This window comes from Eimeria mitis, genomic scaffold (assembly GCF_000499745.2).
Source record: "Eimeria mitis Houghton genomic scaffold, Emh_scaff3355, whole genome shotgun sequence".
Taxonomy (NCBI): Eukaryota; Apicomplexa; class Conoidasida; order Eucoccidiorida; family Eimeriidae; genus Eimeria; species Eimeria mitis.
Window position 1 is genome coordinate 6,100 of NW_013571694.1, and position 359 is coordinate 6,458.

Below are 359 nucleotides of genomic sequence, written 5' to 3' on the forward strand. Positions count from 1 at the left end.
TCCCCTTGGGGGGACCCTGGGGGGCCCCCTGGGGGGCCCCCAGGGGGGCCCCCCGTCGGGTACTTGCTGAGGTGAGGCGGGAGGGGGGCCCTGAGAATGCTGAGAGGCTAGAGGGGAGACGACGAGCTATGCACATGACAGCAGCAGCAGCAGCAGCAGCAGCAGCAGCAGCAGCAGCAGCAGCAGGAGCTGCTGCCTGGCGTTGTGTTTGCTGCTGCTGCAGGGGGAGGAGGGAGGAGGAGAGACAGCTGGAGTTGCTGCTGTAGGGGTTTTCGTTGCCGCAACCCCAAACCCTAAACCCTAAACCCTAAACCCTAAACCCTAAACCCTAAACCCTAATACAGCAGCAAGCGCTGCTG